The following is a 7,358-nucleotide window of genomic DNA, read 5'->3' as shown; positions in this document are numbered from 1 at the left end:
CTGATCTCAAAGACTTAGAAGTAGGCTCCAATGGACTTTTCATGAAATAAATAAAAAAGCAACATGTCACCCATTGACCTCCTATCTTGTTATTTGGTCAACTGATTTAGATGGCGTAAGCCCAAAAACAGTGTACTTGAAGAGAAAATGAAGAGCTGGGGGTTGGGTTATCAATTTCAAGCCAGCAATATTCATTTTTCTACCATAATAAATTACCACAAATTTAGAAGTATAAAGCAATGCAAATTTATTATCTTGCATTTCTTAAATTAGAAGTCCAGTAAGGGTCTCACTAGGACAAAATCAAGGTGTCTGCAGGGCTGTGTTCCTTTCTAGAGGCTCTGGGAACAAATCCATTTTCTTGCCTTTTCTAGCTTCTAGAGTCCACCCACATTCTACAACTTATGGTCCTTTCCTCCATCTTTAAAGCCAGCCACATTGCATCTCTAAGCATTTTTCTGTAGTCGCATCTCCCTTTCTCTGAGTAGAACTGGGAAACGTTTTCTGCTTTTAAGAACTTATGTGATTAGCTTGGGTCTACTTGAATAATCTAAGATAGCTTCCCCATCTCAAAGTCCTTAATGTCATATCTGTAAAGTCCTTTTGGCCATAGAGCTAACATGTTTACAGGTTCTGGGGATTAGAACATAGGCATGTTCAAAAGGCCATTATTCTGCTTACCACACCAGCTCCCTGTGTTTCATTCCCTGTGGGCAGAGTCATAGCTTCATTGTTTTACTTTGCAGTAAATCTAACTTCTCATAAGAAGTCTCAAATCTGCCTCTAAATCCCATCTGTTTGCATCCAGAAGAGTTCTTTGGTGTATTTCTCTGAGTATTCAAAATCAGTTGGTTTACAACTCCAGTAACATTGAGTCGGTTGCACAATGTTTTGTTTTGTTTTTCCATTTGAAAGATCATCTAAAGACTCCACAGTATCTGGTTGTATTTTCTGAGAAGTTGCTGGTCCTTGTTAGGTTTCAGTCAAATGCGGTTTGTGTCTTATTTAATATGTACATAGAGGAGAGGTGCATGTAAAATAAGACCGTGAGATGTCTCCATCACTGTCATTTTATTCATATTGGGAGCAGGATAACTCGGCTAGTGTCATAAACTTTCCTTTCTTGCATTGTTCAATTCTCTTTAAAATTTGAAGACCTCTCTTATCCATATTCAAAAGCACGGAATTTCCCAAACTTTTTAAGAATTAGATGACTTTCCCAAGCTTAACACTTTTTTTTATCCTCTTCATGCCCATGACTGCCACAGAAAAAGAAAGATTGTACTTTCAAAATAATAACCCCCATTTGTAAAATTATTATTTGGAGGCTAAATATTGAATTTTAGGTACCCACTCTGAACCACAAAAAGGTAAAATTGACATGACTCTCTGTGCCATACTATTACCATCGTATTTTCTTGCTGTTGTTAGTCTTCTAGTCTACCTTGGAACTCTAAATAGAAAACTGCTCTGTGCTCTAAGATAAATACCCTAATCACTGAAAGAAATATAACAGGACCTTTGAAGAAGTAAATAATCATGTGCACAAAGAATGTGAAAACAATATTTAGATTCTCCAAAATTCAAGTTTCCAAACTTGTTGGCTTCCGCATCCCTTAACACTCTCAAAAATCATCGAGAATCCCAAAGGGCTTTTGTTTATATGAATTTTATCAATTGATATTTCCTATATTAGAAATTTAAGTCAAGAATGTTTTAAATATTTATTTAATCATTGTTAAATAACAATAATAAACCTATTAAATGTTATCATAAATAATATTTTTATAAAAAATAACTCTATTTTTCCAAAAAAAAAATTTAATGAGAAGAGCAACATAGTTTTACATTTTTGCAAATCTCTATTGTATGACTTAACAGAAGGGAGCTGGGCTCTTATATCTGCTGCTGCATTCAATCTGTTGCAATTTGTTGTTTGGTTAAAATATGCTAAATGTAAATCATACGAGTCTGTCGTTCCTCATGCAAAACTAACTCATACACCTGGAATACTGTGACTAATTCTGACTGCCATATCTCAAAGAAAACATAGCTGAACTGGAAGAAGTCCAAGGACTTTATCCAAAATGCTTAAGAGAATGGAGGCAGTTCTCAATAGAGATTAAAAAAGGAAAGAGTGATTGAAGTCTTCAAAATAAAGCATATAGATAGCATATAGAGTTTTTAACCAAATCTAAGAATTCTCAAATGGTCTTTAACTTGTGGAACTCATGAGCAACATAATTATAAATATACAAGGGTTTCTGGAAGAGTCACAGTGTAGGATGGAACTTTGGGATGCATCTCTCTAGTGTCTCAGGGTGGCTGTTATAAAGGGCAACTATGCCTGCCAATAATGAAGTATCTTGGTGCTGAAAGATAAATATTTTCCTATATCCATATCTGTATAGTTCAAATACAAAGGTTATTTTATGAGGATCCCTTGCCTTTCCCATTCTTCTGCCCTATGAAAAGGGTTCTGGCTTTACTTGGTCTGTCTTCCTCTTTTCCGCCTTCCAAGGAGCTCTCGGTTTTTTGCCAGACAGGTTCACTAGGGCTTTTTAGACAGAATCACACAGCTGGCAGGGGAGGAAAGCATAGGAAATTGGAGGGGTGGGGTTAGGGGAGGAGTTGGCCTAGGTGAAGGACATTTGAAAAATAAAGGCCAAGTACACCTGCAGAGAATATATACAGTGAATGGAAGAGAAGAGGTAAAAGAAATTTTAAAAAGTATTGCTTTTGAGCGATGTAAAGGATTTAAGTTACTCTGAAGCTAATTTTGGTTTCGGTGTTGTGTTCTTTCGACCACAATATACCCCAGACCTAACCACACCAGTCAAGATTTTACAAACATTCCCCATGTGGGCTCATCTGATAATGCCCTTTGGGATTCCTTGTTAAAACACCTAGAATTCTTGGTTAATATTCTTGCTCTACCATATGACACTTTTCAGTATAAAGTGGTTAAATTAAACTGCTTAGAGAACCTCATAAGTAATTGAAGAATAAGGAAGAATCTGTCATCGGAGCCTTTCACTAAGTTAATTACAGATAAAACCAACATGAAGTGGTTAGAAGTAGAGCTTAAAATTTCACTCATTTGGAGTGTATTGGCATTCTGCTAAGAAAATGATTTGAAAACAGAAAAAGAGAAAAACCAACCAGAGGTCAGATTTTGTTCTTTAAAGTAACACAAGCCCACCAATACTTTACCTCCCTTTGATTTTAAAATGTTATTTGTGATAAGAACTGTAAGATGAAGAAGAGAACTATATATACTTTCTCAAGTAAAGGTATTTTGTCCACATGTGTGTGGACAACAAATCACCTCAATACTTCATAACTCAGGTAGTATGACAGCAGTTCAGTACTGATTCATTTCTTGAACAACTAACATATTCCACAAATTCAGAAATCACATCACCTTAAAAAGCAGTCAGTACTAAGGAAGGGGAATAAGGAGCAGAAGTAAAATGAGAACTCAGTAGAAAACATCAAAGGACAATGAGTGCTACAAACATGGAAAACCTTATGAAAAGAACCTTTTCTCTGCTGGGAAGGAATTAAATAAGCCCACTTTGATGTGTATACGTCACATAAAATACATTTGCTATATTTTAAGACTTTGGGTAACATTCCAAAACTAAGGATCCATCCAAATTCCAAGTTCTTCATTAAACTAGGCTTTGCATTACATTGTTTGTGAAAAAAAAAAAAAAAATCCTGTTTTTAACTACGTGATTAATGCCTCCCATATTCCATGATAAGATTTTATAACCCCTTCTTTCTGCTGGTGGCACTTACGCACGAAAAACAGTCAGACTCCAGAGCCTTGTTATTTTTCATTTTCCTTACAGCCACTATAAATGCTAGACCCTGATTTTTAATATGTTTGCCATTAAAATATATTAGCTAAAAACTCTAGGTACATTTAATAAAAATCTCAGGTCCCTACCACATTCCCCTCTGGTAATATCCTCTTTTCCTTCTCAAATACCACATCCTCTTAATTGTTTCAGAGGAGGAGAGAGACGTTTTTATTATTGTATATGACTCAGAAATAAGAAAATACTCTACATATATATGGAAAGCACTGCAGACACCATCAGTACATTCAGCACTCACTTTTCCCTATTCACTAATCACTGTCAACTACAAACATCTGCAACTCTCTGTGTGCCTTCTGGCTACAGAGTACATTTGGCACAGGAGCAGAGCAGGCCAGGCCTGGCCGGAAGTGCTGGGGAGGCAAGGCCCCCTGGAGCAGCCCTCAACCGTTGACTGGCTGGCATTAGGGGACAATTTCTCCAGCACCCTTGCCTTCAGGTGCAACAACTCAGCATGTTCCACACGGCCTCTCCAAGGTCTCAGAGGGAATAAGTTCTGGTTGCCCAGAGGTTACCTGCTTAGGAACGTTCTGGCTTTCCCCAACCCAATGCCCCACCCCCTGAAAGGCACCTCCTGGAATCCCCTCCCAACAGAGATGACTTACACTCAGTCCTTACGCTGATCTGCTTCTAGAGGAGCCCAGTTCAAATCAGAGGGTGTCCTGAGCAATGCTTACTGATAGGGAGGAAAAATAATGAAAACAGTTTTAGAAACTATTGCTCTAAAGGAAGAGACTGATAGGAACAACTTCACTTATTTATGTTAGTTGGTTAGTTAGTTAGTTTAAATTTTTGGTTTCTGAGAATTTGAACTCCCTAACCCTGGGTTTTAGCATCGGGGTAGTTTTTTGTTTTTATTTTAATTTTTTCAATTACGGTTGACATACATTATATTAGTTCCAGGTGTATAACATAATGATTAGAAGTTTATATAACTTATGAAGTGATCACCGCAATAGGTCCAGTACCCATCTGACACCATACATAGTTCTCACAATATTATTGATTGCCTTCTCTAGGCTGTACTTTACATCCTCGTGACTGTTTTTATAACTGGCAATTCGTACATCTTAATCCCTCCACCTTTCTCACCCAGTCCCCCAACCCCGCTCCCATTTGGCAACCAACAATATGTTCAAACAACTTCACTTTATTTCAAGTCTGTCTGTGATATAAACTCACACCAGAATAAGGCAATTCAGAAACAATCTGACAGGGATTCAGAAAAGCCCCACAGAAGAGATGATGTTTCAAAGAGGCTTCAAAAGATGAATAAAAGTTCACCTGGGCCAGAAGTGTTTAGAGGACATTGAAGGCAGATGGACCAACAGAATCAAGACCAAGAAAACACAATACCTTTGGGGTGAGAGGGGAAATGATGAAGGTGAGACAGGAAAGAGTCTCGGGGTCTTTAGTACGATGCTGAATCCCAAGAGCATAAATTCATTCTATGGAAAGAAAATAAGTGTTTGACCAGGAGATTACATTACAGTTGTTTAGAAACCTATGAGCAAAGCATATAAGACAGATTTTTAGAAACAATAAAAATAGTTTAAAATTTTTTAATTTCATGAGTTCTTAATATGCTAAATAAAGATTTCGACAAGTTTAGACCAATTGAGGCAAATTTAATATTTTCGAGTACACGTGTTTGCAGAGATATATGTATATGATGTTTTCTTCACAAATAAAAGTAAGATTTTAGGCAAGATGTACACTGCGGTTTTGGATTTGTGAAAAGGTCTGCGTGTAAACAAGAACGAAGGTACTCTGCCAGGGTGGCACTTTACGGTACTGCCCTTGGCAGTGAAAGGCTCCACCGCATGGTCAGCTTCTGATCCAGAAGACCAGGACTCATCCTTACATCTCCCTCTTTCTCTTCCTCATCCACCATACCCACCCCCTCAAAGTCTTGTCAATTTAACCTAAGTAGCTCCTGAATTTCTCCATTTTTCTCAATTGCGTCTGTCACCATCCAGTCGTAGCTACCACCAGCTCTCACTACAAGGACAGCGAGGGAAACATTCACTCTTGCCCGCTTCATTCCATTCTCATGAAGTGATCACCGCAATAGGTCCAGTACCCTTACAGATCACACCCCTCCTCGACTTTACGTCTTGCATTGGCTCTGCTTGCATTTCTGATAAAGGCAGAGAGGCGTGGCCTCTGCCCGCCCATTCAGCCTCGTCTCTCGCACCTCCCTCATTACCGTAAATGCTCCAGCCACACTAACCAGCCTTTAGTTCCCCACAAAAGCCCGTGATTCTCAATACCACAGGGCCTTTGCGTGTACAGCAGGTCCAGTTGGGTATGATATGTGTCCTTGGCAAGCCATGATATGGGACACAAAGACAGCCCATATCAAGGCAGTATATTTGTTTTGACAATTCATTTTCCTACAGACTACCCCTTCAAAGCACCGGAGGTTGCATTTACGATGAGGATTTTTCATCCAAATATTAACAGTAATGACAGCATTTCTTTCAAGTCTAAGGTCACAAAGGTCTCCTGCTTTAATTATTTCTAAAGTTCTTTAATCTGTTTGTTCACTGCTATGTAATCTAAACCCAGATTGTACAGATCTATAAAACAGACAGAAATAAGTATAACAGAACATCTCAGGAATGGATTCAAAAATATGTCTTGTGATGCTACCTTAAAGCCACATTAACCTGCATTATAGGAGATAGATAGATAGATAGATAGATAGATATAGATAGATAGATAGATAGATAAATAGATAGATACTCTTTCTCAGTTCCTTCTTTATTTATTTAACTCCCAATCCTCCTTTACTTCTCAGCCCAACTTTACTTTCTTGGGGAACCTTCCCTGCTCCCCTAGATCAGGCCAGACCTCTCTGTTTCATGCTCTCCTGTTTTTTCCTTCTCTGTCTTCCACTATCCACGTATGTTCTTATTTGGTTGTCTGCTTCCCGCTAGATCAAAAGCTCTATGAAATGCATATAGCAGGGGCTTAAAAGTATATGTTTACAAAAATTATTTTTAAGTTAACTTGCTTCAGATATCTTGTTAATCACTTCAGATGCATTATCTATTTAGGACCATATACTGCTAAGAAAACTAAAGCTGAGAGAATCTTAAATGACTTGTTCAGTCAGTAATGACAGGCCTGGAATTTATTCTCAAGTCCGCCTGACTTGATCTGACACTCCTGAACACCATCCAGTAATACCAGAGACACCAGGGAATGACGGGAGACATTTATGAGATGTGGTAGTGTTAAGAGTCGTGGGACCCTTTTTCTACTCCAAATTTGTTGTTATATCATTGTCCTGATACCTCGTCAACAAAAAATGGTCTTCTACGTGATAGATACATTTTTCTAAGCTTTATCTCATCCAGATTCTAACTTATTCTTAGCATTCTTTTCCAGCTTTGTTATCTGGCTTCTCACTATACCATATTATGGCACTTCAGATATTTTTTCCTACGCTTTGCCTATGTTCTC

General features: G+C 38.0%; 1 pseudogene; it reads left to right on the top strand.

Annotated features, from left to right (window-relative positions):
• Nucleotides 1-6,225: 6,225 nt before the first annotated feature.
• On the top strand, nucleotides 6,226-6,536 carry LOC105290830 (annotated as a pseudogene).
• Nucleotides 6,537-7,358: the final 822 nt, after the last annotated feature.

This window comes from Pteropus vampyrus, unplaced genomic scaffold (genome assembly GCF_000151845.1).
Source record: "Pteropus vampyrus isolate Shadow unplaced genomic scaffold, Pvam_2.0 Scaffold38, whole genome shotgun sequence".
In the NCBI taxonomy this organism is placed as follows: Eukaryota; Metazoa; Chordata; class Mammalia; order Chiroptera; family Pteropodidae; genus Pteropus; species Pteropus vampyrus.
Note: the sequence above shows the minus strand (reverse complement) of the source record. Positions and strands in the feature narration are given on the sequence as shown.